General features: G+C 38.4%; 1 protein-coding gene across 4 annotated transcripts in view; it reads right to left on the bottom strand.

The window, feature by feature from the left end:
* PHACTR3 (phosphatase and actin regulator 3) overlaps positions 1 to 18,653 on the bottom strand; it is a 115,727-nt gene that overhangs the window by 74,771 nt on the left and 22,303 nt on the right. The window contains exon 1 of one of the 4 annotated variants that reach the window (XM_068150042.1): positions 8,097 to 8,290. The exons of 2 other annotated variants lie outside the window; for them this stretch is intronic. The gene's annotated coding sequence lies outside the window, so the exon portion shown is untranslated. Of the gene's footprint in view, positions 1 to 7,566; positions 7,577 to 8,096; positions 8,291 to 18,653 lie in introns of those variants that run through there. One more of the 4 variants, XM_068150043.1, reaches the window with a different exon arrangement.

Below are 18,653 nucleotides of genomic sequence, written 5' to 3'. Positions count from 1 at the left end.
TAACTGTGAGATTAGTCACATGTGGCATTTTCCTCTTCAACCACTGAGCAACAGGTGAAGCTGAGCATTTATTTTACAATTAACCACTCATGAGATATTTAAACAAACCAGTACTTTCACCAGACCAAGTTTCTATTACTTCATAGAATTACAGAATAAGGTTGGAAAAGACCATGCCCACTAAAGAATGTCCCAAAGTGCCATGTCCACATGTTCTTTGAACACCTTGAAGGATGGTGACTCCACAACCTCCCTGGGCAGCCTGTCCCAAGCCCTGGTCACTCTTTCACTGAAGAATTTTGCCAACATCCAATCTAAAACTCCTCAGACACAATTTAAGGCCATTTCCTTTTGTCATATCGCTTGTTACTTGGGAGAAGAGACCAACCCCCACCTCACTACCACCTCCTTTCAGGAAGCTGTAGAGAGGTCTCCCCTCAGCCTCCTCTTCTCCAGACTGAATAACCCCAGTTCCCCCAGTCACTCCTCATAAGAGTTGTTCTCTAGACCCTTCATCAGCTTCACTGCCCTTCTCTGGACACACTCCAACCCCTCAGTGTCTTTCTTGTAGTGAGGAGCTGAGAACTGAACCTCCTATTCAAGTATTCACAGTGTTTGAGTATTCATAATATCTGAAACTTCTTTTATACTGTAGGCCTACATATATCCCCTAAAATGCATCCCTCTGCATATGTGGAGCCTGAAAAATTAATTCCATTAACAGGTATTCTTTAACTAGGTCTCTAGAGTTCCTTGAGTCTGAATTATGCTGCATTTTCCAGTATCTTTTAAATTTTCCATGTTCTAGATAAAAAACAGTTTCCTTTAGAAACCATTGCCCTCTTTGCTGTAATGGTGACAAGAGGGGAAAAGGATATTGAAAAGTTCCTTATCAGCATAAATAAATTAAAATATCCACTTCATAGAAGCCAAGAGAAATGAAGCTACTATTAAATGTTTTAAGAGGAAGTTGGAAGCAGAGATAACCAAATTGAAGCTACTAAGTCTAAATATACTAGCAACACTCTCCACATGTGTACTTTTAAATGTCAGGCAATCTATTAAAGCTGAAACAACTTTGAAGGTGGCTGGAGAAGGGATTATAATACAATGTATTTAAATAACAGGAGATCATATTTGCAGTTCTTCTGTATTTCACAGAATCACAGAATAGTAGAGTCTGGAAGGGTCCTCTGAGGATCCTCTAGTCCAACTCCCTTGCTAAAATAAAGCAAGGTCACCCAGAGAAGATTGCCCAGAACTGCATGTAGGTGAACAGCCCACTCCAGTGCACTGTCACCCTCAGAGCAAAGACGCTTTTACTCATGGTCAAACGTGTTCTAGCTCCTGTGTTCTAGTTTGTGCCTACTGCCTCTCGTCCTATCACTGGGCACCACTGAAAACAGTCTGGCCCCGTCCTCTTGACACCCACCCTTTAGATATTGGTAAGCATTGAGTAGATCTCTCTCTTCTCCAGGCTAAACAGCCCTCAGCCTTTCTTAGTCGGAGAGATGCTCCAGTCCCCTCAGCATCTTTGTAGCCCCCACCCGACTCTCTCCAGTAATTGTCTCTCTTGAACTGGAAAGCACAAAATATGACACTACTAGAGATGTGGCCTTACTAAGGCAGAGTGGGAGGAGAACCTCCCTTGACCTGCTGGTCACACTTTTCTTAATACACCCTAGAATACTAGTGGACTTCTTAGCCACAAGCACACACTGCTGGCTCACAGTGAACTTGTCCACATTTGCAGGTTAAAACTCAGCTTTCTGTTACCAAGGCCAGACCTGTACTTCTGTAACGATGGTCTCTAGTGAGGCTCCTCTGCCATCTTTCAGGGATTTCCAAGGTTTGCAGAAATTTCACAGTAGTAATCCTGTGTCATCCAGCAAGGGAGATCTACGTACCCTATTTATAAACTCATGCAAGTTCTACTTGCTGCAAATTGATGTTTAATTAGATATTTTTGCTTTTTTCATTATCCATCTTGCATGCATAATTGTCCTAAGTGTGCCCATGGGGTAGATTCACAGCTGTATATATAAACTGGACTGAGGCATCTGCTTGTACAGCTTCTCTGTAAATTTGGAGCTGGATAAGTAACAGCAAGTACATTACAGACAGTCTTGTTATGTATAATAAAGCATCATGTGCACCTACACTGCAGAATGGAGAGAGCAACCATTCCTCTCCTCTGACCCGTTTATGAGCTGAGTGACAACAACTAGGAGAATGCAAGTGAGAGCCCAGGGCAAAATCAAAGAGGTGCTTCCAGGAGCTGCTGTGGCACAAGGTCCCCTTTGCAGAGTTTAGTGGGTTTGCATTGCATAAGAGGCAGAAAGGATGCGGTAAAACTGCCTCTAACCTTTCAGCAACTTCTTATGCTACAAAATGCCAGCAAGTGCATGGTAAGGACATGGGTAGACTGGGCTGCACTGCCTTCTTGTCCTGCTGGGTAGCGTCAGGGTCTTCTCAGCTGATGTGCAGAGCTCCCCTTGGGCTTTCTGTCTACTAACATTTATGGCTCACAATTGTATTAGGGAATTAAAAGTTTTTTCTTTGCTGAACACTGTTATGCTATCAGGTTTGTGTTGTTCCTTTGGCTTTTGACAAGCAAAAGCTCTGTGACAAAGTTCATCATCTTTCCAGCACATTCTGGGCTGGAAGCTACTCGGTTTACAATAGTCCCCAATGGCAGCTAGCAGCACCCTCACATGGGTTTGGTCAGCTGCTGACCAGGTGAAATGATTGTAACAGCTCCTCATTCACACTTCCCTTGTCTCTTCACAGATGCATTATTTGTAATGACATGTGGCAGCACAGTTGCTAAATGCTTAGCAAAAATAATTATGGCATTGCTGTGACTGAGTGGCTCATCCAGAACTAGCTCTGGTGGATATACCAGGAAAACACGTTGCTAAGGGGCAGCTCACTTATGTTTCAGGAAATCCTTACCAGTAAAGATGACATATTCTTCTAACATGACCAGTATTGCCAGTTCAGGATTCTACCCCAAGTTCTACAGTATTTGCACTTCACAATGGGGTGACTTTTTTTTCAGACAATTGTCCAGAAATTGGACACTATTTACATTTCCTGCCTCACTTTACAGAAGGATCGTTTGTGCACATGGGCCAAGGTACCCCAAACCTGGGAGTATGGATTTATACTTTTTTATCACAGTTCTGCCACTGACCTGTCTGGTGACTTTCAGCAACCCATTTCCTCCCTCTGGGCTTCATTTATCCTTTAAGGAAATGGGATACAAGTAATTTAATTTACTGTGAAAGGTATGACTATCATTTGCATTGTCCATTGGATTCTTAAGATAATGGATAGATGCCTGTTTAACAGAGAGGACACTCCTGGCAGTTCCTTTGGCAAGAGGATGCCTGCCCTGTGACAGGAGCTATTCAGCACCATTTTAGGCAAAGAGAAATCTGATGGCTTTAGTCATGTAGTGCTGGTGAAGGGAAAATAAGAAAGATGCAGAGAGTTTCCAAGGTGATTCTGTTCTACTCATTTGGGCAAAGTTTAATTTTTGAATGCAACAATTTTGTTCCCATCACCTCCCCATTGACATTCACAGTGCTTTAGGACAGCTTTTTCTTGAGTCACAGCCACATATTTCATCCTGGTTTCAAACATAGTATGTTTTAGAGGCATCTTGTAGGCATCTTGGTTTTTGGACTGCCTATTTTAGGATTTCCTTTTTTACCTAATGATTTCATTTTTATGTAGGCCCTTTTCTGGAAATTAAGTCCCTGGATGCTAGATGCAGCAAGCCCCTCATCCCCCACAACTGTATTGCGGTTGTTACCCACTTAAGCCCTTTTGAAACGAGTCCTGAGCACCACACAACATGAAATCTAGAATGGTGTCTTTTCTTGCAAGTTCCAAGATTAGCTGTTTGATGAAGCAGTCATTTACTGTGTCCAAAATTATTTATACCTAAATTTTGTCTTGGAGAGACAGTGATCCAGGCTATATGAGGGGAGCTGAAATGATCTACTGCTGATATTGTCTGTAATTTACAGCTTCTCCTTAAAAGTTCAGCTCCTGTAGTCTTGTAAGCTTTTTTCATCAAAAACTGAAATTTCCAGAGTAATATTTAAGTCTACTTTATTCACTCAACATGTTTTTTGACTGAGGTGGCTATGCAAATATTAACAACCTCTGTAAACAGGAACAAACCACACAGGAAAAGAGCCTCCTTAACCCAGTCCCTGAAGAGCCATTTGGAACAAATGTCTGTGTGCATAATATGTTTTTTTTCTAATTAGCATCTCTGGCAATAAGCCACTTGGGTACATTTGATATGCTTTTATCTTAAGATTACATTTGCATTTGCTGCTAGGTAGCTCTGACATCTTCATTCTTGTTTTAGATCTCTGTCATAACACAATCATTGTGTGAACAGTACTCTAGCCCCTATTTGTGTATGACTCAGGCTTATCTACAGTGATGGGCTCTACAATCATACCAAATAAGGAGTATTTTATTTGTAACTTGTCGCTTAGAAGTCAATAATTATTGTTGTAAAAGTTCCAGGGCAGATTTATTAATTTCTGAGCCATATAACAGCTCCAAGATATAAGCAGCAAAAGCCAAGAGAATAATTTATAAGTAAGTTTTCTGAAGAGATTCTGTTTCTAATATTATTCAAAAAAAATTCAAAAGGTCACTCAAACTCTACGTGACAGACTGAGGAACAGATTTTAATGATTTTTCCAAAGTTTTGAAGAGCTGGATATAGAACAAGTCTTTTCCTTAGTCCCATATTCCAACCACAAAACTTTTTCCTACCACAGAGAACTCAGGACTTTCAAAAAACAATTTTCCAGAGGCACGTTCACAACTGGTGTTATAAACTGCTACAGCTCTTGGGAAATCAGTTGATCTATTATTGATTATATCAACTGAGGATCTGCCACAGGACTCTCCTGTAAAAATAAGGAAGTACAAAATAAACATCAAATGAAATTGCTTCCATAAACATTAGAAATACGTAGTAACAGGATTTCTTGTGCCATGAAGAATTCCATTATTTGCAACATTTTTGTGCTAAAACTGAACCTTTCTTTTCTTTCAATTCTTGGAATTCTTCAGGTCACAGCAGGAACTGTTGTCTGAATCAGATCAATCGTTCATCTAATTCATTTAAGGCATTTTCAATACTAGGTTCCTTACCAGCTGCTTTAGTGAAAAGTGAGTCTTTATTCTGAAGGGCAAAAAAGGGATGGAGAATGTCGTAGCACTGCAAAACTACCTCTCAGACATTGCTTTAGGAGATTAGAAACAGAAAAAACAAACTGCAACAATAAGGCAAAGTGACTGCTACAAATCAGACAGCAATCTGATTCAGTTCACCACACAGACTTTTTCATGCTTTATGTGCTTAATCAGATTTCAGATAATGTCCATTCATTACGAAAAACATCACTGATTTCCCAGGTTAGTAGATAGCTTTCTCCAAACAGCTTTGCACTCCACTCTCTCTCTTTACCAGAAGAGCCTGTTAAGTGTTCAGGTGAAAACCATAGAACAGAAAATACTAAGACAAAATTGGAAATCTTTTACACACTCTCAGTCAAGATTTGTTCACTTCTAATGCCACAAGAGGACTGAGAAAAAGTGTTCCAGCCACACTAATGGGAACATGTATTGGGCAGTTGGCACTGTAACAACATGCTGAAGTAAATACCATGATGCCTCCCATATGAGCTCTACTATAAATCCTTTTCAGCCCTCCAAACCCTACAGAAATCACATTGTGTTATCTCAGTGTTGCTCTATAATTGCAAAATAGCCCCAGATTTCCAGCAAAACCAAGGGCTTAGTGGTAGAAAATATATTTCTACACATTTGAGATCCAAAAGTTAACTAGGTGTAATTTATCAACTTGCAATACCAGTAATAATCTAGCATTCATAGCAACTCGTGTCTAACACTTAATGCTTACAATACAGCCACTATGCATTCATACAGGTGTGAGGATTGGAGACAGCAGGAATTACAGCTGATAGGTTAAATCTACTGACTAACCATATTGTTCATTTAAAAGGAGATTAAAATATTGTATCTAGGCTTACTTAAAGAAGATGTTACCTCATGAGTGACCAAAAGCCTCCTTAACCCCTTAATGTGTATAATGTGTATAAGAGGACCCTTTTCTCAATGGTCCTCTTACCGTGTTTTTCAGTGCTACAATTCACAGCATTGCCTCAGAAATCATTCACAGGGTGAAAAATGAAGGCCAAGCAGCTGAGTGGAAATAGCTAAAGCAACTTCTTAGTTGACTTTATCTTCAATGAATGTCTTAAAACTCTGTCACAACTTTACATTTAAGAGAAAAAAACGTGTGCCTGGGAATGGTGAAGTATAGGATTAAGACCAAAAAGGAAAGAGTTGGAGCTAGAATTTCCAGATATTTGAAACAACAGTTGACATGCAAGTCTTCAGGTAGGTAAGAAACCACAACAGAATTCTCTAAGCATCTAAAATGCTGCCATATCTAATCGTTGTGGAAAATCATAGTATACATCTCAAGCAAGGCAGCCAAAAATCAGTATTTTTCACTCTTTCCCTGATGTTCTGCAGGCTCCTCAACTATGTAAGATGGACACTCGTCACCCCCATGCAGCTTAGGGCTTTTGTAGAGCAGGAAGTGTAGTGATAGGTACTGCAAAAAAAGTCTTCTGAGTATATTAATACTTCTGCCTTCATAGATTAATGGAGAAAAATCTGTGTGATCATGCACTTAAAAGGCTGCATCATAATGCATATGCACAAGGAACCAAATGAAGGCTGCCCAGGCAACCACAATTCTGGCATTTCCTAAGTTTTTTAGTGCTAGCCTTTAAAATCTTAATAACACGCTCTTAATATAGTGGCTTTCCGGTATATAATTATCTGAAAGTACGTATGTGATATTTTCTCAGTATCTGGGGAACGTTTCATGTTGTGCTTTAAAAAGATCCTGAAGAATAATCATTATTTAACTAAAACATCTTTTGGTTTTCTTTTCATTTTGCTTTTGTGTGGAAGCCACAGAACAGCTTCTCACATACCAGATGAATAATGTGTAGGAAGAGTGAGAGAGGAAGGGAATTGATGACTCCTTTTTTTTTTTAAGTATGTGAATTTAATTTCACCAAGCACTCGATTTTGATCATAATGCACATCCAGATTTGGTTTTCTAAAAGTATCTCCTTCTGCATGCTTCAATAAGTTGTTCTGTATGTTATTGAAACAGTTCCTGTTTTACAAAACAATACATTTCTGTTCAACTCATTTTTTCAGCTGCAGGTTGAAAATGAACATACATCAATGTCTTAAGTACTAGGAAGCAAGAAAACATCATGCATCTTCAAACTATACAGCAAAATGGAGTTATAGGCACACTGGGCAACTGTTAAGACAACCTGACCAGATTTAAAGCTTTCTTAGAAATAAATTTCTTACACTGTTGGAGTTTTCAGAGACACTCTGTTTCTCACCAGTGCCAGGAGGAAAGAGACCTGCTATCCAATACATATCTGAACTAAAAAGCATTGTGACACTTACAGTTGGAGAAATTCCCCATTCCCTGCACATCCTCCTCCAGCTTCTCTGCAAGATAACTGTAGACATAAATCCCTCTTCCCTTCTGAAAATGTGCATATCGATATTGAAATGGAGCACATGTAATAGTTATGCAATTAGTCTGCCAGAACCATCTCTGATTCTGAGTTTTGGAGGAATACGTTCACGGTAATGAAATGCATGATTCTCAGAGCATTAAGTATGAAAGAACAACCTCACTTTCCAGCTATTTTTTTCTACACTCCAAATGATCACAGAGATAACACATTCTTGCGTATTTTTTTCACAAGCAAAACATCACAATGGTCCTAATTCCTTAATGTTAAAAGCTAGCTGCATACCCTCAGAAACATGTTTAAAATGCCCAAAGCTTCACAGTATGTAATATCCACCCACCTCAGTTAAAACTCCAAGCAAATACAATAGATCAGTTTAACAAAATAAGGCATCAGTAGCAGGAAGTAAGTATTCATCCATTTTTCTATTCATTTCTTCTATTCCTTGCTACTTACCTCTGAGGGCTGCTGTTGCTCGGAGCACACAGAACGCAGCAGCTCAGTACGAGGAAGAAAATGTTTTTTTCCTTTCACCCTCTGTTGCTGTTCTCCCTTGAAACCCTTCACTTTTTTCTTTTCAAGTTGCATAGATATACAAGGATGGACTCTTTGGGCTCTATCCAGGTCTGTTGATATTATGTAAAACAGATGAATGTGTTTCCTATTTTAACCATGAAAATCATGTCTTCTCTGACAGGAGCCCGGATCATTAATAGTATACTGTATGCAACTGTGAAAGCCCACGTAATGCTCAGAATTGGGCTCAGTTTTCTAAATGAAGAACCAGATGAAAATCTGCAAATCAACTTCTCTCTGTTGCAGAAGTTTCTTTTTTCCTCTCCTGTAGAAGAAGCTGGAAGTCAATGCTTAACCAATACAGATTTTTCATTGGAAATGCTGGTGGCCTCCACACTTGGTTTAACACCAGAAACAAACACACTGGAGTTGTTTTGGTCAATAAAGTGCCTCTAACCTCACTCTGACTTCAGTCAGCTACCACATCAAACCTGTGATTCCTTTCTCCCAAGGCAATTTTGTCTTCCAGCACTGTCAGCAAATTGCTTCAGCACTGTTTGGAAAGATTCCATCTTAAATTACAGTAGTGAAAGCCTGTTCTGGGCTTTTCCCCTATTTTTTCTAGACTATTTAGATTTCATATTAGTCCCTACCCAGGCTCAATCGTACTTCCCAAAATGCAGGAAAACAGTCTTCCTGCAATCCTAAATGTCTTCATTAGGGAGACTTAACACTGAAGTGTTTTGGAAAGACAGATGCTCTAGGTTTAAAAGAAACAGGAGAGGACTCTCAGTGAACAGCTGCAGTACTCTCAGCTTCAAGTGAGCCATATCTCAGAATGGTTTTGTACATTATTTTGTCACTGGGAACATATTATTACCATCTAAATTTAAAAACACTGGCTTTCTTGCATGAAGGCAAAAGCAGACTTTAAACCACAATGACTGTTCAGTTCAAGCATTCTACGCTGATGATGCAGAAAATAAGATCAAAATGAGAAACAGTTCTTGTCTGAGAAGATCTTTGCTTGCAAGGTTTCTGCACAGAACTGGCCAAAGCCACAGGTACAGCAATTTTTGTACGCTTTCAAATACAATCACTATTCACAGTTCTTTGTTGAAATCTCATTCTGCAGCTGCCTCAGCTCTGTGTTGATTGCTCAGAAATGTCTTGTCTCTACTATTGAGCAGTATTATTTTACACCTCTTAGTAGATGGAAATGTTGGACATTAAACTCGTGCTCCAAAGTAATAATTTTTCAGTGCTAAAGGAAAGTATCTTTTAAATAAACCAAGCACTGTCTGCTTCTGCAGATATTAGGTCATGTAATTCTTGGAACAGTGTTCTGGCAAACAATTCCTTTTTGGAGCACTGAGCACACCTCTTGCCCTTAAAATGGCTAGTGAACATCCAGGATTTCTCCAAAAGGGGAGAAACTCTGAACAAAAATTTGGAAGAATCTTATGAATTTAAACTAAACCATGGTCCTTTTTTTGTCCCATGAAATAGCTACTAACTTCTTTTTCTCTTACTGAGTTTTCTTATAGATCCATGCACATTTTCTTTCCAGAATAGTTTAGTAAGTGAATGCGCCATTACAACTCAGGTAAATTGCTTCTTCTGAAAGCAGCACACAAATCATATGGATAATATAAGATTGATCTATGCTAATTCAATGAACATATGTAAAACAGGGGCACAACCCTTCAGTCATAAACAAGATTTCAACAGAAAACCTGTTATTTAATCCCTGAGGCATAATTTAAAGCAAGTTAAATGAAGTACTGCTTCAGTGACAATTAACATCATTGGGAGTCTTATAATTAATGTCAATGGCGTAACTTAGGTCAACATTGTGTGTGTGTGTGTGTATGTATAGATGTGTGTGTATATATATATATATGACCCAATTAAGGACTTCCTTACATTTCCTGGGCTTAATTTTTGCATTTCAGAAGTATCTAATTCTCTCTAGAGGAGGATGCAGTCCAGAAATTTGGGAACTTTGCTTTTTGATTAATCTGGCTTTCCTGACTGTTTTTATGCAAATACATCTGTAATGTGGCAGATGAAATATCTTAAAGATCCTTAATGAAACAAGTAGGGGGGGGAAAAATCCTGATTTTTCTTTTAATATTTAGTAGAAGCTTGCCAGTGAGCATTATCCTGACCCTTCAATCAGTATCCATTAATCTGTTATTCAGTAAGTTCTTCCTATTACCATCTCTCAGGCGTGTGCTTCACAGTCTAATGCTCCTTCAGTGTTGTAACATAAGAGAAAGGATGTTGAGTCCCATCTCATTGAGAAGGAAGCTGAGACCCAGCAAAGTTCCTAAACATGTGCATAAATTAAAGCATGCAGTCTTAACAAGGTTAATAGGATTCATCTGTCAGATGCCTTATGCACAAACATGTGTCTCTGAGTTTTAAAACCACATTTTGCTAAGCTTCTAAATGCTTGAAATTTAGGCACACACATTTGAATATCTGGAAAAAGCTTCTTAAATGCTTTGCCAAAAAATAAACCAGAATTTTTCTTGTTTAGAGGTTTATATGAATCATTACTCTTAAGGCCAACAGAACACGTTCTTCGCCAATGGGAGGTGTTGCATCATGGCCACACAGGTTGCTGGAGGCCTTCTGAGGCTGACTGCAGTAACCAAGGCAAGTCAAAAATGTTCATACAAGACTGAGCTAACATGAATGAACATACTGACAAGAGTTGATGGTTTGTACTCCTGCTGATGGGCAAAATTCCCCAAAAGCTTGGAATGGCTTAACACCAGATTCAGATTTTTCCATTGCTTTTTTACATAATACTCAGAACTCTCATTTATATACCTCAATATATGAAGTAGCAATTTACACTGCAGGAATACATAAATAATCTCTACAGTGGATTCATGCCTCTTTAAAACATATCTTTAACAATCTGAAATCCCTTCACACCCTGTGGTGCTGTCCATGTACTGGAAAAGTTTTTGTTAAACTTTTCTTAGTAAACACACTTCACAGAATCACAGAATCACAGAATGACCAAGGTTGGGAGAGACCTCAAAGATCATGAAGTCCAACCTGTCACCACAGACCCCATGACTAAACCATGGCACCAAGTGCCACATCCAATCCCCTCTTGAACACTTCCAGGGATGGTGACTCCACCACTTCCCTGGGCAGCACATTCCAAAGGGGAATGACTCTCTCAGTGAAGAACTTCCTCCTCACTTCCAGCCTAAACTTCCCCTGGCACAACTTGAGACTGTGTCCCCTTGTTCTGGTGCTGGTTGTTTGAAAGAAGAGACCAACTCCCTTCTGGCAACAGCCACCCTTCAGGTAGTTGTAGACAGCAAGAAGGTCTCCCCCGAGCCTCCTCTTCTCCAGGCTAAACAATCCCAGCTCCTTCAGCCTCTCCTTGTAGGGCTTGTGCTTAAGGCCTCTCACCAGCCTTGTTGCCCTTCTCTGGACACATTCAAGTGTCTCAATGTCCTTCTTAAACTGAGGGGCCCAGAACTGGACACAGTACTCAAGGTGTGGCCTAACCAGTGCAGAGTACAGGGGCATAATTACTTCCCTGCTCCTGCTGGCCACACTATTCTTGATGCAGGCCAGGATGCCATTTGCCTTCTTGGCCACCTGGGCACACTGCTGGCTCATGTTTAGGCAGCTGTGAACTTTGTAAACCATCCTAAATATTTCATATAAAAATGTGTACATGTGGTAATAGTTTTTGGTATTAGATTCTATATTTCAGCTATTATTGTATTTCTGTATTAGAAGACATTAGTTTATTTATGAGATCATAGATCTTCTTGCATTACAGCTAACATCTAAGGTATTCTTTGCTGGTACCAAATTATGACCCCTTTCATTAAAACTGGGCAACATTCCATCTTTCCATCTTGTTTTATTGTGCAGTTCATTTAAAAGCTTTTCAATAAAAAGAAATTAAATTGTCAAAGTTACCAGATAATTACTTGAGCAATTGATCTAGCAGAGACTTGGCATACAAAACTATGGGTACCAAAAAAGCTTGTTTCCCCATTGAGGAAGGATGGGGCAGACTGACTAGATTATCTCTTGAAAATTCAAGGTGTTTTGCTTCCAATTCCTGTTTTCAAGAAAAAAAAAAAATCATCATGTAAAATCTGTCTATCAGAATGCTAAGTGCTAATTTTAGAACTCTTCAAATAGAATCAGCAGACTCTTTGAAGCACTCACACCGAAGAAAGATTGGCATTTGAGGAATCTCTCTTAAACAGGTTTTAAATTAGGTGAAATTAGGGCTATAACTTATTCAGTATTTCTTACTCATAAATTGTGTTTGAACTCAATTTTGAGACTTTCTTCTATCAGATGTAATGAATACCTACAGAAAAGATATATTTATAAAAATTGGAAATGACTTCTCTTTAAACCAGAACCTTTGAGACTAAATTTAGAAAGACTACAGAATGAAATACTTGTTCCCCTGTTGTCACAAACTTGAAGACATCTCTTATTTTAAAGCCTTTTTCATTTGAATACACTTAACATGCTCGGAGCACTTTGTTACTACTTCAGTAAATAACATCTGTAACCTCTTCTGATTTGGAATTACACATTATAATGAGTAGAGAAATGAGACCAGATATTCCAATATATTTCTGGAAATATCTTTAAAATGTCCTAAAAAGTATTTTCAAAAGCTACAAAACTACTATACCACTATCCCTGTGCTTCTTGACCACCTTACTTTGGGTATTTTTGTTTCTTAAATGTGGCAATGAGTTCCTTTTATTTTCTCAATGAGGCCTTTTGCAATTTTTTTATCATCTGTCATAAAAATTTGTTGTATGTGTAAGCAATTTAATGGTTCACTGAAAGGTTGTTATGCAACTGAATTGTATGAAATCCCATCCAAGCCCAGAAATGATTCTAAGGGGGAAACAGCAAAATGGTGAAAGTCTGGGAATTTAAATATGTTTTCTGTTTGCATTTATATCTTTTATATGTGACTTTATATAGCTACTCTGTTACCCTCTGTAAGAGGGAAGAAAAGATTAAGTAATTTGTGCTGAGAGGTCAGCTGCTGCCTATTCCCAGCACAAGTCAAGACTCCAGATTCATAATCCAGCAACTGGAGTATATGTAGCACTGTATCTGTTTTACATAGATCTGAAATGATTATTTCAACAGTGTACCACTGCTTTTTTCATTCCACGTTAGTTTTTCAATCAGAAGCCACACAATGCAATGCTGAGCTATTATTAAAATCATTAAGCCTGGTCTTAACGGCATAGGTGAGGAAAGATAAATGTAGTATTCCAACTGCAGTAATGTCAGAGCTCAAGAGCTTTCTCTCAATACTTTTTATAACCCTGTAAATGAATACAGGGAGAGAAAACATTATCAATTGGTAGAGCTGTCACTGACACAGCTTATTAGCTACTGTGGCTATACACAGCTGAGTGTGAGGATCAAGGTGTAATTAATGCAAGGGGTAGATTCTGCCAGTATTGCTCACCCACGTCACTACCTCATACATACTTCTGTTGACCACTGTTGTGATTATCTCCACAGCAAAGCATCACCCTCTGAATGAAAGCCGAATAGTTTGACTCTAAACTGATTATACATAAGTACTACTCCAAAAGAAGTGAAAGATCTAACATTGCATTTTTTATTTCGCTGGCAATGATATCTACAGGAGTAAGAGCTCATCCTAAGGAATTTGACAAAATAAAGAAGTGTAATCAGGCTATACACTTGTTTCTGCAGTCACAAGATACAGCTTCATAATTTAGTTTCTTTTCCAAGCACAGCATCCTCTGAGAAACTAGGGACTCTTCCTTCATGTTTGACTAGATGATCTTCTGCAATCCCTTCCAACCTGAATCACCCTGTGATCCTATGATCTTTTTATGTAACCCTTACAAATAAAATCCATGTCCACATCCATCAATTATTTACTTGTGTTTTTACAGATGTCCCAAAAGTATGCTTTTGACCTTCAGGCAGAAACACTGAAATACAACATAAATTCCACTTGACCATAGTTGGAAAAGCTTAGAAGCCTATAAATTATCCACTATTCTAGACTGCTACAGGAACTTTTGTAAAACAAGAAATAGTAAGTCAGGTTCATTTTGGTTCAGTACAAAAAAAAAATGCAACCAGCAGATGTGGAACAATTGTTGAAAAGCCAGCAACTGGTACTGTTTAAATTCTTGGGATGAATTTTTGTCTTTGCAATTGAACTTGCTAGTTTGAGCTTCAAATTAATTTTTGAGGGAAGCTTTACAAATGGAATGGAATGGAATGGAATGGAATGGAATGGAATAGAATAGAATAGAATAGAATAGAATAGAATAGAATAGAATAGAATAGAATAGAATAGAATAGAATAGAATAGAATAGAATAGAATAGAATAGAATAGAATAGAATAGAATTGAATTAACCAGGTTGGAAAAGACCTTTGAGATCATCAAGTCCAACCTATCATCCAACACCATCTAATCAACTAAACCATGGCACCAAGTGCCTCACCAGTCTCTTCTTAAACACTTCCACTGATGATGACTTCACCTCCCTGGGCAGCCCTTTCCAATGGCAAATTACTCTTTCTATGAAGAACTTCTTCCTAACATCCAGCCTAAACCTCCCCTGGTATGCCTTGAGACTGTGTCCTCTTGTTCTGTTGGTGGTTGTCTGGAAGAAGAGACCAACCTCCACCTGGCTACAACCTCCCTTCAGGTAGTTGTAGACAGCAATAAGGTCTCCTCTGAACCTCCTCTTCTCCAGGCTAAGCAAGACCCAGCTCCCTCAGCCTCTTTTCATAGGGCTTGTGCTCCAAAGCCATGACCAAGTTTGTTGCCATTCTCTGGACATAATAACACACACAACATGTATTTCTCTTCTCACCTGTTAAAATAAGATCTTTGTAACTTCTAACATTCACTGTCACATAGCATATCACTTGAAATATGGGTGTTCATTTTTGCATCATCCAACATAAAAACAAGTGAAAAGAACTATATCAAAAGCAGTAACACTGAACTGTAATTCCCTTCAATATTTTCTCCTATCTCTTCTCCCATAATAAGACCCTTCATAATCTCTCTTGCCTCGTGATCTTTCAAGAGAAGAATCAATGAGAAGGCAATTTGTACACTGTATAAAAGTACACATTTTGTTTGCAGTCAGTTCTGAAACCATGGACTTTTGCCCTCTCTGTAAAGGATAAACCATTAAACAACTGAATATAAGCATAGTGCACATGACACATTCTATACCCTTGAAACCACATTTTCATAACTCTGAGGACAAACACTGACTAATATTTTTAAGTATAGAAATAGATCCAAATCAGCATGTCATGAATTGTTGAAATTTAGTCTAATAACGCTTTCATGGACTGCTGATTTAGGCCCCTCTTTATCAGCCTCCTTCAAAAATGCTTATATGAATTTGAGACTGGCTCTACATTAATCAGATAATAAGCATAAGCCATGCCATACATTGTATAAGTCCTCAGAAACACAGATCTAGCGCTAGCACTGGCAGTCTCAGTGATGTATTCATAGCTTCCAGGGGAAGACCACTGCAGTGTTCAGCACCAAGGTCAGCTCAGGACTCCCCCACAGCCTGTAGAATTCCAGAATGCCAGTTGGAAGCAACCCTAAGGATCATTTGGTCCAACCTTTCTAGGTGGTAGTGTGATTTAAATGAGATGGCCCAGCACCCTGTTGAGCTGAGTCTTAAAACAGAACAATGTAGGGGAAGCCATTGCTTCACCTGCAGGCTTCACCTGCAGACAGGTAGATAGCCATTTCCACTCCCTTACACAGATACATCTAGTCTTCAACAAACCTAAAGATTCTTTCTGTGTTTAGCTGACTTATATTTCCTTTGAATGCGAACTTGAAACATGGAAATGCATTGGGTAGATTGAGATTAATCTATTCCCAACCTTAAACTGATCTAGATGCATGTGAAATGCTTAGAAGGCAACTATATATTTTGTACTGGTAAAAAGGTAAATGAGGTCCTAATGATTTATTACAAGCCAAAAAGTGCTTTAATTTATGGGAGAATAAATTGTCAGAGGTTCTGAACAAGACTTTGGCAACCCACCAGTGACAACAAAGCCACAATGACAGTGTAAAACTTCTAAAACTTCCAACTGGGTGTGCAGGTTATTGTGCTGGGGTGGTAGATAATTCTGGTATGCAGCCCAAAAAAACCCTAAAACTGCAGTAAGGTTAGAAAATGTTCCCAAGGCAGTAGCCTAGAATCTGTAGTATCGCTAGAGAACATGGCAAGGAGGCATACAGGAAATCCCCAAACCAAAAGTCAATCACTGTACATGTACAAGTGACCAGACAGGTATAGTATTGCATACAAAGATATTTCAGCCTAAAAGTTATCCTTTATGTGAATCTAAGGGCTTTGCTTCAGGGCAAAGCTTACAAAGTCTAATCCAAATTATCTGTATATGCTTGGAGTGGCTTAATTAAACCACGCCAAATTTGCATGAATACTCTCTGTTAGAATTAAAGCAATCTTAATTCAATTTAGGTTCATTTACTTTGGAAAAGAATAAAGCTAAATTAAATTCAGCTCTCTTTAATTCTCAATATGAGTGTCCACATAGATTGTAATAGTTAATTAATCCACTGTACTTTCATAAATTAAACTGCATGGATTTTCATAGCCCATGTTTATATAAACAAGCTCTAAACACACTCTTATGTTATTTCAAGACTGTTCTATTTTCTATTACACTCCATATGGGCTAATTTAACAGTCACTAGCAGAAGCCAAGTATTAGTTCTTAACACAGACTGTATTTTCCATCACTGAATATAAAACACAAATTTTATGTATCTCTGAAATACAGTTCTTCATGTAGCCCTTTAGGCCTTGAAGTCTACTGATGATGGACAAAAGAAGCCAGATATGATTCTTTAGAAAATTAGTATTTACTTAATTCCAAGTCTAAAAATTATATGCTTAAAGTTGTTCCTTTGCAGAATAGCTCATAGCATAAAAATTGGGTTTGCTAGATAACAGATGCACTAAAACCACAATCTGAAACAATTTTTGGACTGTGTCCCAGCACAAATCAATCTTATGGATTCTGAAAATGCTAAGACAGATCTTGAAATGGTAATTAATTTGATATCATGATTCTGATGTCAAAGAAGAAAGTCTGATTTACAGCTGTTAAGGCTCCAACTCAGCAATTACAAACAGTGGGTTTTTTTAAGTTTCCCTCTTTCTAAACATGTTGGGTCCTCTTATTAGTTTCAGTTTTTAAAATGTTCTCCTGTTCATGAGGTGAGAAACTATCTTCAGCTGCAACTTTGTTCAAATCACAGCTTGTTAGGCATGGTTCGTGTTAACTGTGATTTCAGCTGGCAGGGCACTAGATTAGCTGTTGACATCAAGCCAACATTTAATTTTGTTTTCTTGAGTCATCTGTTGCCAGTTCCCATGACAACTGATCTTCTAGCCTTCAGATTTACTAGAGACACCCATTAAAATGGTCAGGAGTACATATATTCTTTGAAGTAGATGGAAGTTCAACTGTTTTCCTCAATGGAAACTAAAAGATCTTTTCAGCTTTTACTCTAGCAACACGTGACTTCTGTTCATGAAAACACAGATGTTCTTGTATTAGAATAACAGTGTGAATGGTAGGTTTTAACAAGAAATCCGTTTTAGCATCTTTCTACTACATCTACAGAATGAAGGTCTTTGTGTCTGAAATCATGTGATGCAGGGAGCTGGCAAAAATATTTTTCTATTCTCACTTGCACAGCTGTACTAAAAGATGAAATTTAAGATATGGGTTCTTCTTCACCAGTGTCCTTGTACATTTCAATTTCTTGTTTCACAAATATGTGACTTAGGTAAAGAAGTATCTCAGGAAAACATCATTAGTGCACTAAGTCAACCAAGAGGTTATAACCAAGAGGTTATAACAGATCAGAGGAAAAGGCCAATCAGAATGTGTTGGGAGCTCTTCAAAGCAAAACACCTTTGGCTAAAAATAGTCACTGTATATAAAATAGGTACCACCCATATAACCACAGGTTAGAAAACACAAATATAATAGAAATAGCTGCACAACTCATTCAAGTACTGTTAGACACTTCAGGGAAAACAAAAGGTCTCTTTCTTTACCTCTTCATTAGGTAAACATTCGCCTCTAGTATATGGGAACAAAGTAAGCATCTAGATTACTTTGTCATTTGATGTGAACATTCCCCACTGCCCAGAAGGTAGCTCTAACAAGCATTATTTGCAGGAGAGTGTTCCGTTGCCCCAGTCCTCCACAGAAAGTGCAGCATTTGGATGACTTTTCCAGGCTGGTTCTTCAAGAGCAATTCAAGATTGCTTTCCTAAGTGTGAGAGTACATAGCCCTGTCATTTCAATTAAAACAGAATAAGACAATTACTCTGACAAGAAGCTACCCTGCTTCTCTTCTCCTCCTTTTCTGCCCAACAGAAGC

This window comes from Melanerpes formicivorus, unplaced genomic scaffold (genome assembly GCF_026170545.1).
Source record: "Melanerpes formicivorus ecotype bairdi unplaced genomic scaffold, bMelFor1.0.p_v2 SCAF_19, whole genome shotgun sequence".
Classification (NCBI taxonomy): domain Eukaryota; kingdom Metazoa; phylum Chordata; class Aves; order Piciformes; family Picidae; genus Melanerpes; species Melanerpes formicivorus.
This window is presented reverse-complemented; position numbering and strand designations above follow the sequence as displayed.